Raw genomic sequence first — 27116 nt, 5'->3', positions numbered from 1 at the left:
TTGTTTTTCTCTCTGTCGCTCTCTTTTTATTTCTATCTCTCTCTCTCTTTCACACACACACACACACACACACACACACACACACACTCAGACACTGAGGAAAAGCCATGCATGCACACAGCAATAAGGCATTCATCTGCAAGTCAGAAGGAACCCTCCCCAGAACCCGACCATGATTGTACCCTGATTTCAAGACTTACAGGCTGCAGAACTCTGAGAAAATAAATCTCTATTGTTTAAGAAAATGAATCTATGGCATTTTGTTATGACATCCCAAGCTGATGAAGACATATCTTATTTATGTTTTGTATATAAGAAAGTAATCTTACTTACCTGAAGGGTTGGTTGAGATCGTATGAAATAAACATGCTTATTAAACTGAATCTGCAAAAATATTGAGGGATTATTATGTAACTAGCTCTAGGGTGTGTTCTAAGTATCTAAAAACAATGAAAAAAAGAATCCTGCATTTGAAGTTTTTGGAGTTTAACGTGCATTACTTCCCTAACCTTTAGTTTTTCTCATATTAAAAAAGACACTGTGAATTGTCCTAAAGAGGACTAGTGAGCATTAAAGGGATGGTACATTACAGGCTACCTATCATATAGCAGGTGCCTCACTGATGCTAATCTCCTCTCCCTCTCCAGTATTAATAATATTAAGTTCATATTAATATGGATTTTTGGCTTCATATGTAATTTGTGGTTTTTTCGTCTACGTTCCATGTATACACTCACATGTAACATGTTTATGGTCTTAGTTCTTGAGTTTCAGAAAATAATGTCCAGTCTGATTATGTTAAATATCATCCCATTGCCTGTAGATTCAAGTTCAAAGTGTTTATCCTGGCATTTACGATACACTATAACTCCAAGGTAAATTTTTACACCTCATTTATTAAAATTTTTTTCTTCAGAATACCTGGAATTCCTATTATGCCTTTAGCACATTCGATAACTCTCCTAAACCCATGCCTTTTACTATGTTCTCCTCTCTACCTGAAATGCTTCTCATTGGTGACATCTGTAATCTGGAATTTAGGATTCAACACTAGGCAAGGCAACCTCTGTCCCTTTCTGAGTTTATTGTGAAACTCCAATAATTAAATAAGGAACTACAGTATAATGTCTGGAAACCAGGATAGGAGGAGTGAAGTCCCTGGGACTCAGAATGGAGCATCTAAAGAAGGCGTCATGGAAATTGTATTTGGTCTCTGATCTCAGGAAGGATGAAGATCCTTCCCTCAGGAAGGGAGATGGAGAGAAGAATGGCAATAATCTGTGCAAAAAGTACACAGTGTTTAAAGTCTTGTAGGCAAAAAGACAGTTGACATTTTCATGAAACTGAAAGAAATTTATTCTGACTGAAGCGTGGAATTTGGAGCAGAAAAAGTGGCATAGTCATAAGTGATGAGGCAGGGGAGCAAAGGAACAGCTAGATCATAAAAGGCACAGTGAGTGAAATTAAGGACTGTATTTTAGGTCAATGAGGACCCATTTTTTTTCTCTGACTGATTATCACACAACAAAACCAGGGTCCTTCTTATTGAAACTACCACTAATTCATATTCTTTCTCCCAAACTTCTGCTCTGCCTGATTTCTACATTACTCAATAAATACTTGCTGAATTGTGGTGTAGTGGGAATGAAAGGCAGACTTATTCCAAAAAGGAACAATCAACTCCATCTCCTTTAAATCATTCGTTTGATTATCATTCTCCAAAGGCTTAGGTGAGAAAAAAACTTGAAGTCAGCATGTCCTCTCTACCACAAGCAAAAAATGATCTTTTAAAAAATTGAATAATGTTTTTTGAATTAGCTAAATACGTCAGTCTTCTCACTAAGGCAAAGCAGTTAAAAAGTTGGAACTGTCAAACACTGCCAAGCAATAATTTGAGTTCTCTCTGTTCACTTTTCAATTAAAATTTCAATTTAATAAATGGAAACCCACTATCTGATTTTCAAGTAAAAGAAATCAATAAATCTCTGTGATACGGATAACCAGTGAGTCAACTCTGAGAAAATGGTTTGTGTAAATTGGCTAATATCTAAATAGGGCTCCAATAATATTTTTAATGGAAGGATGAACCTAAACAAACAAAAGCATAGATAAGAGATAAAATGTAATTTCACTCTTCTCAGAAAAAAGGGAAAAATAATAAACCAAATTAAAAAAGGATATGATTGAGGGTTTGTGTTAGAATTAATAAAAGGAAAACACCAATATCCAAAGTTGTATATGCCATCATAAACTTCTTTATATCTGTGGTGCTTAGATTTTATTCGCTCTCGATGCCTGCATTCTTCCTAAGATATTTTCCCTGAGTTCAGTTGTATTGGAAAGTAAGATTATATTGCTATTGAGTTCATTTTCCTAGTATATAATACCAAACTGGGTTGCAATATCTGACAGATTTATGACTATTTGCTGAGACGTATTTTATAAAATGGCAGAATAGAAGGCATTTTTTTCAATCTGCTCTTTGTAGCAAACCTTCACAGAAAAAAGGTAGTTTTTAAGAAGGAAAAGATCAGTTTTTTCAAAGTCTTTTTTGTCTGTAGCAAAGGATATTTCTGAATAATATGTTGTAAAATAACATATTACAGATGAAACACACAATTCATTGCTTATCCTATAGAGAAAGACGTCTTCCTGTCTCTGCTAAATGTGTGAGTTCATAGGTATATAAAAATAGAATGCACTTGGCAATGAAAGTTACAGGCTGATGGATGACACCCCATTGTCAAACAATTGATAGCTAGTGAGGAATTATAGTGACCTTGTAGTGCAGCACAAATAATTCAGCAGCCCCTGAAGTATGCTAAGCAGACGAGCTTCTCTCTTAGGGGTGCTTGGGTCACTTAAGTAGGGAAAAGGTATGTCTTTAATTTCATTTAGAGACACTGTAATCACCTCCAGGCAAGTAAGAGAGTGGGTGACTTCAAGGCAATTCCTTAGAATACCTTTTAAAACATTATTTCATCAGCAATGGTTAGATACAGCCCAGATCACCCTAGGAAATTGGTCAGAAAGACACAGGAATAGAAGTACACGTATATCAATGTTATCTTCCTAATCAAAAAACAGTGGTGCATAATACATTATATCAGCTATGATCTCAGCCAGACTTGAGAACAAAGATGGGTTTACCACTTGCTAGCTGAAGGAGCTTTGGCACAGTTCAGTTTTCTCATTGATAAGGGAATAAAAGGCATCTTTCAAAGATTTATTGCAAGGATTGGACATAATAATGTGTATGTGGGACCACTCCCACACACACTCCCACATGAGAGAGAACTTATCTCACAGCACTGACATATACTCAGGAGGTGGAACCACCAGGAATCTGGATCAAAAAAGTGTAGGGACCACATGGGAAAGAGCCATCTAGATCATTAAAAGACACATGGCTTTGTTATTTGTTGCTACCCTTAAAAAATGTTTCATATAAAATGAAAGGAGTATTTTTAACTCTTTTGACCATTTTGCGTGAAGACCCTTCTTTGGTAAATGCTGAATTTGGAAATGGATTTAATGCATATATGTGACTATTGTTTAGGAGAAGAAAGTAAGGGGTAGGAAGAAAAAGATGTGAGCCATCAGCTTCTACATGGGAATGAAAACCATAGGTGCCCTTAAAATCATTCTGAGTGAAGGAGGAGATGCTATGAGAGGTAAGCGAGTCAGAGGTCATTAAAGGGAATGAACTATGCCTGGAAGCAGATGATTTTGTACATGAAGATCCCAGGTTCTCACTGGTGCTCAGTACACCTTTGGCTGTCCCCTTTAAAGCAAAAGTCACTGAGAAACATGTGGATATTATCACATGGATACCGAGGGAATACAAGATGAGAGGCATCAAATTGTCCATTCATACTCACAGGCAAAGCAAACCACTGGTAGGGAATGAGTAAGGCACCCACAATGGAACAGATTATTAGAAAAAATCTCCATTTTGACCAGAGTAATTTATGCCTAAAAATCAGCTATTCCAGAAATGCACTGAGAATTGTACTTTTCAAGTGTTCACTTGGACATTGGATTGTGAGTTTTACATTCTCAAGAAGCTCACCTTCTAGAAGTTCTCACCACAATAGACTGTGTAACCGGAAAGAATTGATCACAGCAATTCAGAGAGGAAAAGTAGAGACCAGATGGGAGCTCAGTGTTGAAAATTTCGGGGCCTTCAGGCAAGTTTGGCCCACATGAGTTATGACATGGAGATGGAAGAAAATTATTTTAGTCCTAGTCATTCATTTAATGGAAGATATTTACTAAGCATGTAAAATATGGTAAGAACTCTGTTGGCTCTGAAAATACAGAGTCTGATAAGTTTTTTTTTTAAGATAAAGGAATATGAAACAACAACAACAAAATCCTTAAGGAGTATGTAAGAGAATCTCATGGGATTCCTACGAACATAACAATTTGTATCTTTTTGAAGACTGTTACACAATCCATCCGAATGTATGAGTACCAATCAGCTCTCTAAGACCTACAAGATTTCTATTATTCTCTGATGCCCCGTCATTTAGCAAATGGTGTGTACAATGTATACTTTCAATAAAACTAAACAAAAATCAACACATACTCTGGCAGCAACACAACCACCAACAAAATTGAAAGGCAAAAGGCAGTTTGTCATGAAGATGTTTGCTGAAAAAATAAATCCCATTGACATCTCAAAAGTACTCTTCAGAGAAAATAGTTTACATGCCTGTTTTTTTTCTAAGTAGTTTGCCATCTCTTTCACAGATAAAATGATGCTTTATGTTTCTTTTTACCCAGGTAAAATTTTTTCAAGAATTCTGCCAAATCCTTTGCATCTACAAGCATAATGATTGTTCAGTCGATGGTGGTACATTTCTTTTAATTTCATTGTAATCAGAAATACACGTTTTACTGAAAAAGCAGTAAGTAGGAGCACAAAAATGTCTGCTAATTAATATAATAATTATAATAATATCACTTATTGAGCACTTAGACAGCCCTGTGTTGTTTGTGTAGAGTGTCCTTGGTTGGTTGTTTTAGGGTTAGAGATTATTATCTCTATTTCACAGAGACGGTGGAGACTAAGAATGAATACATGACTTTCCCATAAACCTTAACCTTGCAAATGAGGAGTCTTGAACTTTCTTTAGTGTCTTTAGTGTCAAATCTCGTTTTCATTATACTATAGCAAATCCCACTTAGAAATAAACTTAGTTAGTAAATTTCATAATTTTTATCAGACTATTTTTCTTGATAGCATATATCTTTCTTTGGCTGCCTATTTTGAAAAGTTAGTATGAACTAGAATGCTTTTTTTTATAGAAATGTCTTTCAAATATTTCCATTTTGTTTTGCCAAATATTATTTTCAGAGTCTGTGGTTTACAAAGAAGTAAGTATCCCAGGGGTTTGGGAAACACCATTTTTCAACCATTATTTTCTCATTTATAAAAAGGAGGTAAGACTAGGCCATTTCTTATGGCTATACCTGGGATTAAGTCCATTGACAAATATAAAGCCCTTAGCACAGTGCCAGGGACACAGTATATACCCAACAATGTTGGGTTTGTTATGTTTTTCATGCAACAGGAGATAAAATGAGCAGATAAGTAAACTAATTAATATCAACCAATTACTTGGCTGTATGGTCACAGATTATTTAATGAGTGTTTACTGCAAGTTGTCCTATCTCATACTCACAGCAACCAATTTGGGTAGAAATGTAGTTCTATTTGGTAAGAAGTTGAGGATCCATTTAGGTTAACCCCAAATCCCATGACTAGTGTCTGCCAGAGCTGGCATATGAATTTCAATTCTGCAAACATGTCAATTAGTATACATTTTGTATCAAATAATAAAAAACCAAATCAATGGGCTAAACCATCAGGAAATATATCAGCAGTACACATCACTGGAATTCTGGAGGTAGGCCAGTTTCTGCTTTTCACCTAATCTAGGTGTTGTGACTCCATTTATTCATTTATCCATTTATCTACACATTTCCCACCTTGCCTGTCTTTTTGGTATCAGTACCATGTTCCATCAGAAAGTTGTCTGACTCAAGAATTTCAAGGGTTCATCTAGATGTGATAATATGCAAGGGAAGAGAACATGCTTCTCCCAGCCTTTCAAGCAATAGTTCACCAAAATTCAATTTATTGATCACTTGTCAGTCCCTGTACAATTATTTAATCCAGGAAAATGGAATTTTCTGATAGGCTTAGGACTTATAATGTACATATCCACACACATACAGTAGCAAGTAGATGAAAATCATAAGATATTAAAATATTAAATCTCTGAGAAAATATATTGCATTTCTTTCTAAAATGGGTTTTAAACAGTAAGCAACCAAACTAATTTATTCAGTGCTTATTCTATTATCCTCTGTGAGTCCTTGGGCCAGACTCTTGCATTAGAAGAGTAAAACAGGGAGACAGGTTATTCACAGGACATTCATCGAGTGAACACAATTTTTTAGCTAGCTGGACTTTGCCCCCATAGCTTACCAATTGCATGACTTTAGTGAAATGGCTTAACATCTTTGAGCCTCTGTTTCTTCATCCATAAAATAGGTTTCTGTGAGGATTGATTCAGACAATCAAGCTGCTTGACAAATTTACATTGTTGTCAGGGAGCTGAAGTAAAACTCAGGTAGAGAGAAGGTTGTGAAATCTGTTGGACTGGGATCATGTCTAGGCTTGCACATATTCCTAAGATTCTGTGCAATCTGAAAACAAAACTAAACTAAACTAAGAAAAATACACAAACAAAAGCAGCATCACATTTGTTGTGAAGATACAATAAGATAATACACAAAAAGTATTACGTCCATCATCTCTCTCAGAGTAAGCAGTCCATGGATATTTTTGTTATTAATATTACTATAGAAGTTCAATTTCTTTCATCAAAGAGTTTACTGTCCAGTAGGAAAAAGAGATGGAAGAGTAACAAATAAAACATATCATGAGGATTTTATAGGGCATGAAATTGTGTAATTTTGCAAGTCCACAAGAAGTCGCACTGTTTCCTTGAGGGGTCAAACACTTCACAGAAGAGGTGAAAATAAGTTGAGCAAGTATTTATGCAAGGCGTTTCTTACATGCAGAAATATGCAGGAATCTTGGGGGTGTGGGGAAACAATACGCTTAAGTTAGACAACTCATAGCACGGATGAGAACACGGGCTTTCATAGCAAGTCTGCACCATCTTATCCAAAGCAAAGATGTTCTGGTGCAGACCCAGCTGAGAAAGAAAAAGTGACAGAGAAAACAGATTTCCTCCTTATAATGTGTCAGGGAACTTGGAGTAGATTAAATCCCTGTAGGAAGGCAATAGAGAGGAGCGGCAGCTACTTTGACAGAGCTGAAATAGAGCCAGGAGCCCATTACTTTAATACTCAGAGAAACCAAACTGATCGGCATCAAAGCCATTCAGGAAAGGTGCATAGATTGATGACATGGTCCCAGGTGACATTTTAGAGCAACAGCAGGCTTTCAATCCTGGGCACACTTCCAACTGACACCCAAATTATCTTCAGATACTGCAAGTTCCTTAGGTTTCTGCCACAGTATATAGTGACAAGAGGTAGCTACACAGTAGGCACTCAGTCCTACTTCTTTACTAACCTATTTTGTAAACATAACCCAAGATTTGTTGTTAATTTATGTTGGGATTTGAGGACTGGAATATTATGTGTTTGACGTAATGCAATATTTCCTAGGCAAATGTATAAGCTGGATGTGGATTACCTGGCTTTCATTCTACTCTTTCTTTTCCACTCACCTCAAGAGTAATAGAATAGAAAAAGATGCAGGAAATTTCATCTAAAAGGACAAAAATCTTCGGGCCAAGGAAATGAGATGGAATTTGAGTAATGGTAAAGATGGACAACATCCAGACACCTATATGAAGCGTTCGCAAGAACGCTGATGCTGTGCTCTGAAGTTTCAAAATGCAACCATCACGATCACAAAAAGGCTGCCATTAGCAAACAGAAGAGGCCTTGGCTGAAATGGAAGATTGTGCATCCCACCCCATTCATATTCCAGGAAAACAGAAGCCCACTCAAAATAGTTAAACATTTATTGGAAGAATATAATTTTTCAAAATACAAACGTGTAATGCCATTCCCTGTTTAAATTACTAGTGACTACAATGGCTTTCGGAATGAAAATCTGTATTCTTTAGCAAGACATATAAACCTTTTCAACGTGTTCTTCTCATCTGTTTTCTTAGGAGCACTCTCCTTACCCCTCAGCGCACACTCACACTGTATCCTGTGCTCCAGTCGTGCTGAAGTATTTACGGTTCTCAGAAGAATCGTGTGGTTTTACGCTTCCCTAACCTTGAACATGCTACTGCACCTGGAATATCATTTCTCTTCCCCACCTGCCTATTCTACACCTAGATCTCTCCGAATTGTTCTAACTTCATTTTCACATCAGGTTTGAACATTTTTCCTGTTGGGAGAAGGTTGCTGAGATACTTATTTCTTGTTTTATTTTACTCACTGATAGCCTTTTTTACGAATTCCCTGGTCCATTGGTCAACAAATAATTGCCAGTCACGATCCTACATCTAGGTGAGAGAGTGTTTACTAAGTCACATATTGTCTTGCAGTCTGGTATTTTATGATTTACTCCCTATCACATTTATCAATTAGCATCTTAATTGGCTGTTGGCACTGGGGGAAAAAACCATTAGTGAAGAATCTTGGAGGATGGGGGCTCTGTATTGTTCATTTTGGTACACACAAAGCTGTATGCCTGAATTATAGAAGTGGAATCCATAACAGTGTGTTCAGGGAATAAGTGTGTGAATTAATAAATGAAAACAGGCTGTATTTGCTTCCCAGGGCAGTCATGTAAAAGACGCCCAAACTGGGTGGCTTAAACCCTTTCTGGTTGAAGAAGAAATACATTGTCTCATAGTTTTGGAAGGTTTAAATCCAAAATTAAGGGGTTGAGAAGGTCTTGCTGTCTCTGAATGCTCTAGGGAAAAATCTCTTCTATGTCTTTCTCTTAATTTCTAGTGTTTGCTAGCAACCCTTTGCAGTCCTTGACTTGTAGTTACCTCTAACCTTTGCCTCTAAATTTACATGGCACTTCCTCCTATGTGTCTGTCTCTGGCTCTCTCCTTTTCTTCTAAGGACACAAGCCATAACAGCGTAAGGGCCCACCCCACTCCAGCATGGCCTCATCTTAACTAATTATATCTGTAATAAAAATAATTCCAAATAAGGTCATATTCTGAAGTTCTAAGGAGGACAGGGAGTTGGAGACATGTTATGCAACGCAATACGAAGGTCTTTGTCAAAGGATACTCAGTAAGGATGGAGAAATACAAAACTTTCTGTTCCTTATGTTATGCTGAATTATTTCCAGAAAAATAAATAAATATATAACAAAGTAAGTAATCTAACTTTAAAATTATTCTAACATACAGAGTTATTAAAATTGGTAGTCATTGTCCTGCCTTTAAGATGATCTATACCTGGGCAAGAAAAATGGATCTTGATGAAGTGGTTTAGAACAAAAGATGTGAGGTTCATCTATCTCACATATCCACATATCAACAATTGTGTATAAAAGTTATTCTCTGAGATAGTTTAACAAAGGCTACGTACTTTATATATTTATACATACATAAGACACATGCATATGCCTGTGGTAAGCATGAACATAAATATATTCTCATAAAGAGGAAGTGAGTTGTAATTAGTGGAAAGAAACAGAGTTGATTCGCTGTTCTGTTAAGGTCACACAAACATGAATTACAATTTGTCTCCAAAAACACAGCAATATTCCAAGAGAACTATTGTGGCCCAGGAGTTACTTAGGTAATAGGGCAGTCTGATTCAATATATTTAATTCAAGCATTTTCAAGGTACAGTTTGAAATCAATATACATTAGATACTTTTATCAGGTGCTAAGATTTTCCAATAATATTCTAATTCATAGCAGCTCATGATGAAGAATATGAAAGGGCACACTTAAGCTGTGCTCAGGGCTAAATTATATTGCTTGTTATTAGAATCAACACCTAAATATAACCCAAATAGAGATGATATTGTTTATTCTAAAGATGAATAAGAAACAGACATCATTTGGAAATGTTTTTTAAGTTCAGATTCAAGTTTAACAATTTTTGCCTTGCATTCAACTGGTTTGAAACATGAAAAAAATGCTCTTTTGATTTTATCTGACAAAAATAGAGAAGAAAATTTTCTATACACACTACAAAGGACAGATACTGTGTTTAATACAGGAAAAAAATATTCTGAAGCAATGGTCCTTAACAAATATGTCATTTTTTTTCAATTTTTGACCTTATGATTTTTGTCTGTAATGTCAATTGTTCTTTCAAATAAAGGATCCTCAAAATGTGGAGTCAAATCTCTGAGTTATAATGCAGAATAATTCACTGAAACTTTTCTGAATAATCGATGTTGTACCCTCACTATTCTGAATTTCTTTATTGCCTTGCATTTCTGCTCATTCAATCACAGGTTGTGCTTTAAAAATGTAAAGGTATATCGTTTGGTAATAATGAGAAAACTTTGCTCCTACCAGCTGGACTGAAAATTTTAAAAACACAGATACAAAAGTATATTACTCAGTTCATAAAAACCTCTCTAATGAGACAGATGAAAATATGAATTGCTTCTAATGAGCTCAGAATTGCATATACTTCCCTTGGTTTAATTTTCTAAGTGTTCATAGATATTTGTTGTTGTGCTTATTATAAAACAAGAAGTGGCCACTAGGCTGTGATAAACCAATTTGTGAGATTAAAGTGCTGAACTTGAACAGTTTCATTAAATTCTAAGTCATGAGTTGAAATCGGAATTTTAAAAGCCTCTTTTTCTTATTTACACAAGACCCACAGCATTTATGCAGGCAGAAAGTAGTGCCAATTAATGCTGACTCTGTTGATGAGGTCTAGAAGAGCTCCTTAAAAATGCTGTCTTTTTACCCTATCTCCCCTTCATCTTTACACACACCCTTGCCCCTAAAAATGCAAAGCTTGAGCTTTAATGACATTAAATCTCAACACCCCATAATATTCCACGCCTATTTCCTGACTAGTACTCATTTACACATGTTTAAAAATAAGTTCTTATATGCCTTATTTAATGTGTTACACCTGGGAACTACGGAAAACCCATTTATCAGTCGAAGGGGAATTGATCATTACAATGTGCTATTTCTTATATAAAGATGAACAGAATTACAGTAACTATTATTTGTATGCAAACAACACCATCTAGTTAATTAGCGATGCTACTTAGAAATTACGGGTTTCTCAAAAAACTGCAGGGTGTAATAAAATAGAATAAAAGATCATTAGCTTTCAGTAATGAAGTTCAAGGAAAATGAGCACCGCCTTTCTTTATCCTGCTAAAGCCAAATTAAAATGTCTATCTGAATATAAGCATATACCATTTAATTTAAATGTAATGTAAATTTCAGTACATATTGAAACACATGGATATATTTAAATTTCTATCAGGCATCATCAAAATATCTTGGCATTCTCAATTTCATCTATTGCCATACTTATAATAGGTGGCCACCAGAATATTAAGGGGACAATTATTTATATGACTTGAAATATTGAACTGTCTTGACATACTATTTATCATTACTCCTATAGACCTGTCTTATTACTATTCTTTTCACATATATAATTTTACATATGTTTATGTACATGTAGTATCTACATGTACATGTGTGTGTATAACTTATGTATATCAGAGACAGACTCTCCACAGGAAAAAAGGAACATTGATATAGGACCTTTCTTTAGGATTTTGAAGTCTGTTCACTTTCCATAATCGCTTTTGAGACAAAAAACCTTAAAAGTATTACATGCCAATAGTTTGTGACACAACTGTCAATACTTACAGGATGAGGGTTTTGCTGTGTTTATTGTTCTTTAACCCCAATGCTAACATACATTAGGTGTGTAGCTCTGGATCACGTGAATTAATTTCAATATGGCTCAGTTTTCTCACCCCCAAGATGAGACTTCTACAGCACAGAAATGAAGTGAGGATATAATTAAATGGGGAAATCAGAATAATTAGTACAGAACCTAAAAAGTTATAGGCATGGGATAAATGTTAATCATCATCTGTTTCCTTCCTTAACAATGATGGCATCTCACTCCTGCTTCACAATGTTGATGAAAGTAATTTGTCCTTCAGTTGTGAGTATAGCTAAAAAGCCTCTAGTGTGTTCTAACGTACGGCACACTGCTAATTTTTCACAAACATTTAAAATAAGAATTATCCTTAGGAACCTGTGCAACCCAAAGAAAGACCCATGGTGGTGTTATTTTTACGTTATTTTGTATTTCAAAGGCATATAGTGGTATTTGGGTCCCCAAGTATCCTTTAAATACACACCACAACATGTATTTTTGGAAAATGGTTCCAGAGGAGACACAAATAGTTTAGAATGGCAAATGTACTCTCCGGGCAGGGGGCCACAACATGATGCCCAATGCAAAATATCTGTGTACCCTCCCTCCTGCTTCTGCCAGTGTTGCTAAGTCAAAGGCCCTTCACGTAATTTCGACGCTTGAGGAATTACATTCGCACCTGGAGACCCACTAATAAGCAGGATAAAACACCAGAAAATGTATCTACAAAGTCAACTCTGCAACACTCCATCAGGTTATGTTATAATAAGCTCCTGCTATCAAAACTGCTGCAATGGGAAAACACTTTCAGAGGGAAAAATTGGATGGCCTAGAGTGACTTTCAAACTTAGGAACCTCGTGATGTATGTTTTAAATTAAAGGGAGGAGGGGCACATGGAGCATCGCTGTACATTTCTCCTATGCTGTGAACCTAAAATTTCTCCAAGAAGTAAAATTTATTTTTAAAATCTATATGTTTTAAATTAAATTAAGTGTGTGTGTATGTGTGTATGAAGATATATAGATACATATATATAGATTCATGTATATGAAGACTCGACAACTTAAGAGAAACAATTAAGAAAAGAAAAATAAAGCACGCAGCTATTGTGCCTGAAATTATAATAACTGGAAACTGTAATGTAAAAACAGTTCACTTTGTTTTCAATAAGCTTATAGAAAGCACACAGTCATTTCAGCTGAGAAAAAAAAATGACGCTTACAACATTAACCTATACGTCAATCTGTGGAGCCAAGTAAAGGTTTCATTAATGTAAAGGAAAGGGCTGGAGGAGACGAGCAGAAATAGGCCATAGATTTGTATTCTTCTTCAATTTGCTTTTACATAGTTTGTTGTAATCTAAGAAACTGCTCCTCTTCCCGGAAGAGAATTTCTATATTCAACCTTCTTTAGTTGTTTTTTTTTTTTTTTTTTTTTCCGTTTTTGTAATAATATCTTACTTGGGATTTCAGTTAACCAATAGATTTTTTCTGCGTCTTACACTAAATACTACATAAGCATGGCCTTTAACATTTTTGTAATTGAAGACTGTTAGCAGAACAATTAGCATTTAAAGCTAGAATGACCTTAGCTCTGTGCGTCACTGTGATTAGTTTGGACTCTAGTATCAGGTATATCACCAAGCTGCCTTAGATACCAAGATAAAAAGCTTCTAGCTCTAGCCCAAAGGACATTGGGTAATAGTGTGATACTTGGGCAGTGAAACATAAAGGACAAACTAGTGTGATTATGTTTGATTTGTGTTGACTGAGAAACTGGGAAAGGTCCCTCAGACCTGAGACTACCAGCAAATGAGGATAGAAATGGTCTGTCGGGCTTGTCTCCTTTGTAACTGCTGTGCTATTTAAAAATCTAATTTCAGCGCAGTCTTTCTCCCCAGTGAGATTCTCTTAAATTTTATCAGTTACAGGACTCATTTATTAGCAATGGCAACAAAATAGAATGCAAGGAAAGAAATATTTGTTTTTGCTATTAAATAGGCTATTGTTGGCTTTAATTTAAAACATACATCATGAGGTTCCTAAGTTTTGCCAGGCCCTCTGCTTGTCACTGGGAATACAAAGATGAAAAATATCTTCTGACTTTTGTATGTGGACTACACTGAATCAGAATACACCATAACCAGCCTATGCATTCGAACTCACATGACATATTATCTACAAACAATGGTACATATTTCATACTTTTGCCGGATTTCAAATCACATATTAAATCTTTTACAAAATCTCACATTTAGTGGAGTGAAATTGCTCTATGTGATACAGCAGTGGCTGCATATATTATAAATCTGTCCAGACCCACAGAATGTACTTCAGGAGTGAAACTTACTGTAAGCTGGAGGCTTTGGATGATAATAAGTGCCCATATAGCCTCATCAATTCTAACAATTGTACCACTCTTGTCGGGGTGTTGATGATGAGGGAGGCTGTACATGTAGGGGAGGAGGAGCACATGGAGCATCTCTGTACATTTCTCCTATGCTGTGAACCTAAAACTTGTCTAAGAAGTAAAATTTATTTTTAAAAAACTATATAAATGCTATAATCTGTACATTTCTAGGTCTGCTTGCATTATGCTTTGAGATTTAACCAGTTCAATATGTGTCTTGTTCATATTAACTCCTACGTATGTGTTTACTGTTTGCCTCCTTATAAATATTTACTTTTTTCTTATTATTACTCACAATGTGGGTGTGAGTACTTTGTGCATACCTTCTTGGGCACAATTCAAAGAGTTTCTTTAGAAGTAAAATTCTTGGGTAATAACTAAGTATGTCTTCAGTTTTACTAGATATGACTCAATTGTTCTAAAAATTGGTTATAAAATTTTCACTCCCACCAACAGCGTATAAGCACTTTACTTGCCCAAACATAATTATTAAGATTCTTAAGTTTCGCCAATATCAGGGTGTGAATGATGTCTCTGCTTTAATTTGTATTTACCTGAATACAGTGGGGCGTCTTTTCATATATTAATTGGCCATCCTTGTTTCTATTTCTTTGACTTGCCTATCAATACCTTTGCCCGTTTTTCCTATTGGGTTTTTCTTTTTATTGTTGTTATTTGTAGGGTTTCTATTTACGTATTTAAAAATTTCAGATATCAAGTTTCTTACTTGGATTTTTTTGTGTTGTAAATATTTTCTCCTGGTCTGTAGTTTTGTAAGTTTTCCACTTTTGAATTACTATGTTAGTCACAATGTTTTTAATATTTTAAATTGTCTTAATATTTTCCTTTATTGTTTCTCTCATGACTTCTCTACTTTGATTACTTATTTCTCATTTTTTCAAAAGTGATAAAGTTTTGCTTTTGCATTTGCTTTTTAATTTAACTAGAAGTGGTTTTGTTTGTGGCGTGAGGTAGAGATCTCAGTTCCTTTCTGTTTGTCATATAAGTGCCTACACATGTATGGGTGTCTTTTAAATGGCCAGTTCCCTCTCACTAATATATTTTTCTCACCCTGTTCTAAATACCAAACTCTGCTGCTTTAATGATGCTTGATTTCGGATACGGTGAGTCTCTCATCTAATTCTTCCTCAGGATTATTCTGACTCCTCTTGCACTGTGCAATTCTCCATAATTGTCTTACATATCTTATATTGAAATTATTCATACTTAATAGTTGTGTTCCCGTGAAAATAGAATTGCCCTTCTAGTGCATTAATGGTTGTTCTATTATCTAAATGACTTATAGAAATGTTGGCTTTTAAGTTGATTTTGTATTTAGCAACTTGCTTAACTTTCTTAGAACTAAAAACTTATTTGTACAGCATGTTGCATTTTCTCATTAGAAAATCATGCAATTTGCTAATGAAATTTTCTTTCTTTCTTTGTAATTATTCCTTCTCCCTCTCCTTTCCTTCTACCTTCTGGTTTTCCTCCTCCTCTTTAATCTTATTATTCTCTTATCTCAGTGTCTAGACTACCTGACATAATGTTAAACAAAATTTGTGAGAGGGAATTCTTAATGTGTTCCTGAAATAATGGAAACGCTGCTAAAATTTCAGTATTCAGTATTCAGTATTTAGTATTCACTAACCTAGATATCTAGGTTACTGTACACCCCTTATTAGGTGACACAAGCTTGTTTGTACTTTTAGTTTAAGTATTTTCATATGAATAAAGTTTGAATTGGAATTCTTGCACAGATATGGAATTGATCCTAACTTCTTTTCTCTCTCTTTAATCTGTCCATGTGCTCTGTGTTGCCTGGCTTTGCTGTCAAAGTCATAGAACCCAGTTTGATTTCTTTGTTGTTGTTACAGTTTTCTGAAGTAATATGTGTACGATAAAGATGAATTGATACTTGAAATTAGGTAAAACTTACCTAAAAACGTTTTCTTCTGTTTGCATTTGAGGGGAAAATTTTTGTTGCAGTTTTAAATCCTTTAATGGAAATCCATTTCTTCAGTTCTTTGTCGCTAGTCAAATTTGGTAGTTAATATATTTCCAGAGACTAATATGTACATTCAAGCTTTCAAAAGTATTGTTCAGTTGTTCATAGAATATGCTTAGTAGTTTTTTTGTTGTTGTTATTGTTTCGAGACGGAGTCTCACTGTCTCCAGACTAGAGTGCAGCGACGTGATCTCGGCTCACTACAACCTCCACCTCCTGGCCTCCTGGGTTCAGGTAATTCTCATGCCTCAGCCCACTGAGTAGGGATCACAGGCATGTGCCACCACACTCAGCTAATTTTTGTATTTTTAGTACAGATAGGGTTTCACCATGTTGGCCAGGGTGGCATCGATCTCCTGACCTCGTGAACCGCCTGACTCGGCCTTCCGAAGTGCTGGGATTACAGGCGTGAGCCACCATGCCCAGCCTGCTTAGTAGTTTTTAAATGTCAATGTTTAGGCAATGATAACCTTTAAAATTTTAAACTATATTTGTTTCAATAATTTTGATCAGTCTTTTTACATTTGCATATTATGTAAGTATAATGTTTTAAATTTCCATTTGGTAATTATTTCTTTTTTTAATTTCATTAATTTATGCTCCTAGAGTGTTCTTTCTTTTACTTTATTTAACAAACACTTTTTTTCCCATCAGTTTTAGTTTGAACAACCAAATTCATTTTGTGTGTGTGGTTTTTTTTTATTTTAATACACCCATTTGCAGGTGCAAATTTACATGCAAGCACTGCTTTAGCTGTGTTTCACACATTTTGTTTTATGCCATGTACTGTTTCTCTTTTTATATTTCATATATTTCCTGTGTAATTTCTTTAACCCATGAATCATCCAAGAATTAATTTTGAAAGTTTCAAAATCAACACTTGTGTGAATTTAATTATCTTTTTATGTTGAATTCTAATGTAATTTCAAATTAGCAAAATATATATTCTGTCATATTAATTTTTTAATTTTTTATATTTTTGTGATCATATTCTTAATGCTTCATATATTAGACAAGATCTCTACAGTTCCTCCATATATATCTACAATTGTCCATTTTATACTAGATCTTCTATATGTTTCTTACACTTTGCAGCATTTGCTATCGGTTTATGATAAAGCAGTATTAAAATATCACATCTTGTTGGCTTTTTCTCTGTAATTCTACCAAGATTTGCTGTGATGTAATGTACATCTGTATTCGAGACAGCTGTATCTTCTAGGTTTATTTTACTAGTGTATGGTGTCTATTTTATTCTTGTTAAAGATTTTTCTTATGTTTTATTTTGTATTTTATTAATATGTCTATGGTAACTTTTTTGGTTATATTAGCAAACTAAATCTTTTCTCTCCGTTTACATTCAAATATTTTATATGGTTTTGTCTTTTGTTTTATCTTTTCTATGATAATCACAGGATGATGTATTTTGTCTTTTGGTGGATTTTTAATAATTGTATATTTTGTGCTTGATATATACCCTATTGAAATGTCTCTACTATCATACTGTCTTCTGTTAGATCTGTATTGTATTCCATGATCTTTCTGTCTTGTTTTCTTTCTGTGCTATTGCTGCTGATTTGAAAACTACAGATTTTGGGGGGAGGCAGTACATTATTATTAACACTATTACTGCTATTACTTAACTATATGTATTTTTAAAATATTGAAAGGTCAATAAACGATCCTTTTTGGGTCTGAAAACACTTGAAATATAAATGCTAGAGTCAAAATACGTAGACATAGATAGTGACTGTATCATTGATAAAGCCCTGTGAGCAATGTGACTTAGCTGTATGGCCATACAGGTTGCAAATACCTCAACTTTTAATTAGACATACTTCTGCTCAGTCATTAACATAGAGGGACAACCTCAAGACTCCCTCCATAAGGACCATGAGAACAGGACAATTGTTAATTAAAGTTGTCAACGTAGTCTACTAATTTCCCTGAAGTTTTTTTTTTTTTTTTTTTTTTTTTTTTTTTTTTTTTGAGACTGGAGTCTCGCTCTGTCGCCCAGGCTGGAGTGCAGTGGCCGGATCTCAGCTCACTGCAAGCTCTGCCTCCCGGGTTTACGCCATTCTCCTGCCTCAGCTTCCCGAGTAGCTGGGACTACAGGCGCCCGCCACCTCGCCCGGCTAGTTTTTTGTATTTTTTAGTAGAGAGGGGGTTTCACCGGGTTAGCCAGGATGGTCTCGATCTCCTGACCTCGTGATTCGCCCGTCTCGGCCTCCCAAAATGCTGGGATTACAGGCTTGAGCCACCGCACCCGGCCCTGTTTTTTTTCACATCTGCCATTTGGATTCATTTCTTCCTGTCCTTTTGTATTCTGGGAGCCTGAAGTCAGCACTCATTTTTATCCTTAATTTCTGAAATCCTTCAGCCATTATTATTTCAAATACTTTTTCTCCTGCATTGTCTCTATTCTTTCCTTTACATTTGCTATTAAATTATATATTTAATCTCCCAAACTATTATCTATCTCTTCTTTGGTTTCTTGCATTTTTGCTGTTTCTTTATTTAACTGTGCTGGATTCTAAGTTTTATACCAATTCATTTAAATTTAGTAACTTTCTTTTTTGTTTTCCCCCACACTAGAATTTATATAACCTATTTAGCATTTTTTATCTTTCAATGATTTTTTTTATTTTCATGATATGTATTTTAAAATGTTTAATATTTTTATTTTCATATTTTTTATTTTATTCTGCCACGTTTAATTTTATAATTTTATTCTATTTTTAAATGGAAGTATTTCATGAATCATTTTGGTCATTATAAATACTCATAGTTTAAAATATTGATCAGTGGTTTAATCTACTTTTAACTTTACTTGGAATGCATTCATGTTCAGATTGCTGACTTCATTGGCTGTCTCAGTACACACGTTTTCACTCTTTGAAATTCTCCATTTGTTTACTCAGTCACTGTGAGAAGAATATTGTTTTCTTTCTTCTTTCCCTCTTTTTTCTTCTCAACTCCTACATGTCCATCATGTGTCAGCGTCTCCACCCAGCTATCACGGCTCCTAGAAAGCATTCGATTTTTATAGTGTCATTTTATTACTTCTAGTAATAATTAGGGACAAGCCAGATTCATCTCTTAGTCAGGGATAGTCACAGAGCTTTAGATTATTTTCCCTTTAGACTCATAAAGCCTCTGTCAAACTGCATGACAAACTGACACGTCAAAAATAGCTTCTGCTACATTATGTTTTCTTCTATCGGTGAGCCAGAGTTTTAAATCCTGATTAATGAATAATTTTAATCCTCCTTTCCCGAAAGAAACTCAATTCCCAATGGCCAGAGTCTTCTTCTGAATCCATTGTCTAGAGACCCAGGGCTTCAGCCCTATTCATTGTTTCCCATTTCTGGGTGTTTCTACACACACACACACACGCACACGGCTTTTAGGTTGCTTTAATGATAAACCAAACATTTGTACTTTTTTGTCCATTTTAAATTGTTATTAGTGGGAATTTGGAGCACAAAGGTTTGTCAAAGCATGTATTCTTTGTAACTGGTTCAAAACATTCAGAAATTTGTTTTTGTTTTAACCTCAGCAGCATGGTACGATGAATTAAGAATATAAATTTTATATCTTTCTTGTATCTTTACACTAACAACAAAATACATTTGATGTAAAAATCTAGGCTTTGTGATTGTCCAATAAAAATAATTGAGAGCCGGGCGTGGTGGCTCACACCTGTAATCCTGGCACTTTGGGAGGCCGAGGCAGGTGGATCACCTGAGGTCTGGAGTTCAAGACCAGCCTGATCCACATGGAGAAACCCCATCTCTGCTAAAAATACAAAATTAGCCAGGCATGCTGGTGCATGCCTGTAATCCCAGCTACTCAGGAGGCTGAGGGAGGAGAATCGCTTGAACCCTTGAGGTAGAGGTTGTGGTGAGCCGAGATCATGCCATGCACTACATCTTGGGCAATAAGAATGAAACTCCATTTCAAAAAAAGAAAAAAAAAGAATAATTATGAAACTGCCACTGTTACACAATGGAAGTGAATCAGAGGCTGAGCCTATTTAAGTGCAACTTCTATATTTTATTTGAAATATAGAAATGTTAGCCCCATCACTTATTACTTGGACAATCTATTAATCTTTGTAGTCCTTGGACAATCTATTAATTACTGTATTACTTGGTTAATCTATTAATCTTTCTAATCCTTGTTATTTATTAAGCAAATGTAAACAATGATGGCTACCTCATGGAAATGTTATGAAAAACAAGTAAGTTCATGTTTCTGGAAGGGTTTTATAAATGGTAAAACACATAGGAGAAAGTATAAGACACAACATGATTATAGTTATTAATGTGGGTATTATTAGTGTTGTCGGTAGTATTAATAATAGTTTAATACAGTAAACTGTCAATACAGTTTAATGCAGTAAAATGTGACTTCTTGCTCTTTTTTTCCTTTGAAACAGATACGTAAAGATAAATGATTTTAAATAGAAAAATAATGAAGGATTTCATGAAAGAAAATACTTTCCTACAAATTTCATATGCAAATACAGGTAAGACATATGAGCAGTCAAAGCTTTTTTTACACAATTAACATTAATTTTGTCTACTTGTGAATAACACTGAACTACTATGAGAACCCTAAGAGTTGCTATATGGAAATGCACTGATAAAGACTGTCTTAGACTTTAAAGTAGGTAGAATTTGGTGATCTCCTCCATAAACATTAAGCTCAGAAAGAATAATCAGTCATACGTTAAAGGAGCTCACGAATCTAACAAAACGAAAAAAAAATTATAACATGATGTAATAAATATTATTAAAAGGCCAAGAGAAGATGCTAAGAGATCACAAACTAGTGGCATTTAACCTAGTTGGTGAGGCAGAGACTAAGGCTATTTATTTTATTCTTCTTATAGTGGGTCTCATTGATGTACTTAAAAATGAGTTTATGCTAGGTAATAGCATTGCAAAATTAAAATAAATTAACAGATAAAATAAGTCCCCATCAATAGGTCCTGACTGCACGTCCTGTTTTATGACAAGGGCTCTGTGACACACACTTTGACATGTTGCTTTAAAAAAAAAAAATTCTTCCTGATTTGAAGTTGAGTGCTTGGTAGATACTATTACTGAGGAACTAAGAGCTAACTATGTAGGGTTTTTCTGAACTCTATTAATCTGCAGGCTTGTGGGAGTCTTACAAGAAGCTGGTATAGGTAGGCAAAGAATAAATGGGGCGGATAAATGGTCTCATCTGATTTCTTGGGCTAAATAAATAATTTATGTGTAAAACCACTAGCCTATGATGATAAGGAAATGTTGCTGAATAGAAAACGAGATAATTTCCAAGGTGTGATATGCCATGAATTTAATTATGAATGACATTGATTTTGGATTCTCAAATTAAAGCATGCATACACATCTCTTTAAGGAAAATTGACAATTTCAGTGAGAAATGATTATTTCAAATTTATAGTCATCTGAATCACCCTATAATTTATCATAACCTAAGGGAAAGTTTCTACTAATGATTGGATCAATGATTTTCATATGAAGAAACCATGAGAACAAGAAGTAAAATACTTAGCAAGCAAAAATAACGTTTTTTATTTACTTTCATTAAAATTTTATGAATTTGGCAAATATTAGTTAGATTTCTTTTCTTGCCCAAATTTATGTAGCACAAACTCACAATTACAGCCAGCTATAAAGTTAATGAACATGCTGCAAAATTCAAAGTTAACAATGAGCCCAACTTGGAAATACTTCAACAGAAATTCAAACTGATGAAGTCAGCAGAAATGGGTGTATTTCTTGACTGGTTTGTTCTGGGGATATTTTGGAGCGTTATGTGGTTTTAACTTGTTTTATTGAAATCTATTTTCGGCTGCTACTGACAAAAGATGGGAAAATATTACTTTAGGTCTTTTCCAAAAATGTTATCAGTGTTTCCAGCCATGCATAATTTAACTATATTTGGGAGTCCAGGACCATATATAGTAGACTTCAGGGGGCATATGGGGATAAAAATATTTATATATGTATATAAATATTTAATACACTTTAATTTTAATAATAAAATTTGTATATTGAAGCAAATCTTTTTTGAAACAACAAAAAACACAAAAGATTGTCTTTGTGGTTTTCATGAGATAGTTGTTGGTGATATTAGTGATCATTTTTAAGATTGGGAAGGGATGACGTTATAAAATTAAGTGATAATGGCAATCACATTCAGGCCTATGGAATTTTCTAACAGCAAACTTTATTGTTATCTAGTACAGCCATTTACCTAAGGTATATTATTTTCTTCATTATTAAAATAAACAAACTGATATCCTGCAGGGGTTAAGAAACCTGTCCAGAGCCACATAGCTGGTAATGAAGACATAATCAGTACAGAATCTGATTTGGAGTCTATGCATGCCTTAGCTTCAGTATAAAATAGGGGGTATTCTGTACTATCTCTATTTTATACTAAGGCAGATCAAGGAGAATCTTTCAGTGTATAGTTTTTTAACAGAAAAAAATGCTTTGCTTTGGAATTAAAATTGATGTAGAATGAATAAAATGGACATCATCAAAGATTTTGCATACATTTTAGAAAGTATAATTGATGAAAATAAAAGAAAGACAATGAATTTCTGGACTTCAGTGACTTCCTAGACATTTTCGATATTAAATCTTTCCACTCATTTCTTCCACACATAGAGTACTGTCTGAAATTTAAAAGAACACATATTGAGATAATTTAAATAGAAAGGTTTTTTTTCCTTTTTTTTTGTGGAAGTTCTTGGAGAAACAATGAGTTGAATCCTTTTTATAACTTTAGATAGAAAGGCAGTGAAGCTTACAAATGTAAATGATTTCTAAACTGTACATTTGGTAGGAGGGCAGTTTCAGGGGAGAGAGCAAGGCAGCAAATAGAAATGAACATCCCTTTAACCTGGGAGCTTCATCCTCAAAACTAGATGTCTTTCTGAATGATGAGCCCAACATCAATGGCTAGCAAGTCAGGGATTCCTGTAGCTGCCCTCTAACTCCCTGTTGCAAGGTCAGGTCATATGACCAGCAGGGCTCTCACATCTTTTGCAACACTTAGTAAATTCTGAAAGAAAAAGAAATTTTGTGGAAGTGTAGAAATACTATAATTTCTTATGAAGAAAATTATTTGGTAGAGAGAGTAGAAGAACACTGGAGTTAGATAATGCATAGATTTTTGCCTTTAGCATGCATTGACTATACAGCATAGGCATTGACATGCATTTCAAGGAGAAATCTGGCATAACAAATGCTGTCAGTACTTACTTCCTTGGCCAATAGCATCTTACTATGATCACCTGCTGTTTTCTGCCTGAGGATCTTCACCGGGAGCATCCTAGAGTGCTAAGGATTTAATGGCTTGGGAGCTCTTTCCAATCAATGAGTTGGTTCATACCCACCAAGCTTCTTGCTTCTAGGTTTTATGTAAGACTCCAAGGTTCTCAGGAGTTTACGGGGTCTCACAGGACAAGAACCACTTGCCTATAACACATTTGGTTATTTAACATACCTTATTTGGGTTTTTGTTCTTTCTCTGTCTCATGTTCCTGACCACATGTCATACTTTCTGGAATCAACATCTGCATACCCTACTTAAACAGGAATCCTTTTCTCAGGCTTTGTTTCAGGTCAAAAACAATCTAAGACATTCAGTTATTTCATTTCCAAACATTTTCCTTGTGAAGGAGCTCCTAGTTTTAGCTCCAACATGTGAAAGGTTTGAAATTTGTTACTTCCAACCTTATACTAAGAGGAAAAAAAAACTGAACAAACTGTTTTTTAACTGCTTTTCTTGGGTGTGCTGGAGAACAGAAATCACATGGCAAACTGTTACCCTAATGCCTGGAGAGACAGGGACATTCATTGAATCTGGTTAACTGGAGCAGAAGATTCTGAAGCCATAACTGGTAAGAACATTAAACTGTCAATTTTGAACAATGGCTGGAAACGGAATAAGCACTATCAGGAAAGTGAGAAGCTCCTAGGAGCTGAGGTTTTAGGAAGGCCCCCACATACTGGTGAATCTTACCACCAGGGACCTCAATAGGCTGTGACATTGAAGAACCAAACCCATCATGGAAGGATGGAGAAGAGTAATCTAAATAAAATATGGCCAACTGTTCTCCATGACCATAACCTATGCTCTATGGGAAAGATCTCACCACAGTCATTCCATTCGGGAGAAAGGCATTTCTCCAACTCAGGTTAGGGGTAGAAGCTACAAAACACTTGTAAAGATTACAGCCAGGGATACAAATTCACTAAAAGACACATAGAATGTTTCACCACCTCCATGCCTTACCACCATACCAATGAGGTTCCAGTGCATTAGAGTTGGAGTTTTAGGACACAGATTCTCCCTGAAGATGAATAATTTGGGAAGCCAAAATTTAAGAATAGAGACAAAAACAAAGCTATCAAAAGAAATTTAAGTCGCTGGCATCTACAGTTACAACTATATCAATTGTCACTTGAAATGTAAACATTCTAAATGCATGTTTTACAAAACAGAGATTATCAGACTGGATAAAAATTTACACATAAATAAATAATACCCAACTGTACAAGAAAACAAGTGAAATCCAACTTTAATATAAAGACTTCGATAGGTTAGAAACAAAAGAATGGAGAAAAAAACACCACACTAACATGAATCAAAAGAAAGCTCAAATAGCTGTTTTAATTTCAGACAAAGCAGGCTTTGGAACAAAGAAGATTATAAGGAATAAAGAGAGGCATACATAATGATAAAGGGATCAGTTCTCAGAGAGGATGAAATAATCCTAAATGTGTATGCACCTAACAATACAAAGTAAAAATCATAGAAAGATAACTGGACAACCTACCAACATTTGAAGATTAAACAACATATTTCTATGTGACACACAGGGCCAAGAAGGTGTCTCAAGTGACTTTAAAACATATTTTGAATTCAATGAAAATTAAAATACAACTTAACAAAATTTGTTCCCGGTAATGAAAAGTGTTTAGAGGAAAGTGTATAGCATAAATGCAGATACAGTTGTAGGGAAAAAAGAGAGAAAGAACCAAAATCAATAACCTAAGCTTCAACTTTAGGTAACTAGAAAAATAAGAGAAGTTTAAGCCTTAAGCAAGCATAAGGAAGGAAATTTTTTAAATTAAATCAGAAGTTAATGAAATAGGGAATAGAAAAACAATAGAGAAAAAGAGTGAATTCAAAAGATTATTATTTGTAAAGATTAACAAAATTGACAAGTCTTTAGTTAAATTGACAGGAAAAAAATGAGAAACCATGCTCAAATTGCTAGGATGAGAAATTGGGTGATGTTACTATTGTTCTTACACAAATGATAAGGATTATAAAGGAATATGCTACTAAATAAGACAACTAACTTAAATTTGATAAATCTCTGTGAAGGCACATACTACCAAAACTGACTCAAGAAGAAATAGACAATCTCCTCTGCAAAAGAATTCCAAGTAATTCATGTCGGTACCTCCAACAAGAAGTGAAGCATCACTCTACTCTTTCAGTGTGCGCTGCTCATCATGACTTTCTTTCAAAGAGTACAATATCAAAGGTTGGGAATAGAGATAACGTTGCATTCAGAAAACCTTACAAACATTATCTAAATCAGATCATCAAGGTCAAAATCAACAGTGAGTAGTCATATTGGCTGTATGTGCACTCAATAAGGTGTGGTGAAAATATAACTTCTGTGGTGTTCCCTCCCAAATCTCATACTCCAGTGTAATCATGAGAAAAGCCTCAGGAAATTCTCAGTGGAGGAGGCTTCTACAAAATACCTAAGCAGTATTATTCAAAACTGCCAAGGTCATGAAAAACAAGGAAAGTTTGAAAAACTGTAGCACCCAAACAAGTCGATGATGATATGACAACTAAATGTACTGTACTATTTTAAAGCATTATTAATAGGATAAACTGGCTGTGCAGTATATCAAGCTCTCTGCACTGTTTTCACAATGTCACCATAAATCCAAACTGGCTTAAAATTAAAAAATGTATTTCCAGAATATTCTAATAATCCTACATTTGCAGACATGTTCACATATTATCTGTTTAATACTTATAAGCCTCAAATGCTGTCCTCAAATTAAGTCCTTTAATTTCTTCACTGCTCCTTCACTCCTGCTCTCCTTTCCTCCTTCATTTAGGACTAGAATTCACATTTCCAGAGCAGTCTGTGGCCAATTAGAGCTTGACATTGGAGAAATCACATAGTATCTATTTTTCACTTGACAAAAAATTTGTTTTAGTCAACATGAAAAGTTCCATACATTGTTGTTAGGAATACCATTTACTATGACTAGATAAAGCTAGCTATAGACAGAGAACTAGACAATCCAGGCCAAATTAGTTGATTTCTTTAGTCTCAAGCATTTCTCTCTAATAAAGTTGATTTTTGTACTTTTTCAGTGAAAATGAATTATTTATTTTTAAATGAGCTTCAGATACTAGCTCTTTCAATAAGATGTAAGATAAAGTAATTCTGCATATAGAGGAAAAGGACTAAATGAGAATTCATATCAATTAAATACCTCAGATTTGTCAAGGGCCATCTGAGGGCAGTAGTCATTATTATTTCATCCATAATCACACTGTACTTTGTGCTTTTCTGGGGGAGATGCATCAGAGTTTATTCAAAGTAGACACAGACTCAGTTGAGCCACTTGGGCGGATGGCAGCGACATTCCTCTGCAAGGGCTTGATGGGAAAAGGACCTTGCAGAGGCATTTAAGGCTGTTGTAAAAG

This window comes from Rhinopithecus roxellana, chromosome 20, assembly GCF_007565055.1.
Source record: "Rhinopithecus roxellana isolate Shanxi Qingling chromosome 20, ASM756505v1, whole genome shotgun sequence".
Taxonomy (NCBI): domain Eukaryota; kingdom Metazoa; phylum Chordata; class Mammalia; order Primates; family Cercopithecidae; genus Rhinopithecus; species Rhinopithecus roxellana.
This window is presented reverse-complemented; position numbering follows the sequence as displayed.